Below are 451 nucleotides of genomic sequence, written 5' to 3'. Positions count from 1 at the left end.
TGGTCCCTGGTCCCGAAGCTGAATCTTCTTCAGAGATCACGAATCTGACATCGTTCACCATAAGCTTTCAGAAGTTTAGCCAAATATAACAATGAGGAATAAGACAATTTTCCAGGAAGAATATTTTAACTGAGTCGTTATTATTTTAGTATTATTTTTGTTGCTTTTCAGTTGGTAAGTTGTGTCCAACTCTTTGTGACCCCATGAACCGCAGCACACCAGGCTTCCCTGTCCTTCACTATCTCAGGGAGCTTGCTCAAACACATGTCCATTGAATCAGTGATGCCATCCAGCTATCTCATCCTCTGTCACCTCCTTCTCCTCCTGCCTTCAGTCTTTCCCAGCATCAGGGTTTTTTTCCAATGAGTCAGCTCTTTGCATCAGGTGGCCAAATATTGAGGCTTCAGCTTCAGCACCAGTCTTTGCAATGAATATTCAGGGTTGATTTCCT

Source organism: Bison bison, unplaced genomic scaffold, assembly GCF_000754665.1.
Source record: "Bison bison bison isolate TAMUID 2011002044 unplaced genomic scaffold, Bison_UMD1.0 scf7180017860797, whole genome shotgun sequence".
Lineage (NCBI taxonomy): Eukaryota > Metazoa > Chordata > Mammalia > Artiodactyla > Bovidae > Bison > Bison bison.
Note: the sequence above shows the minus strand (reverse complement) of the source record.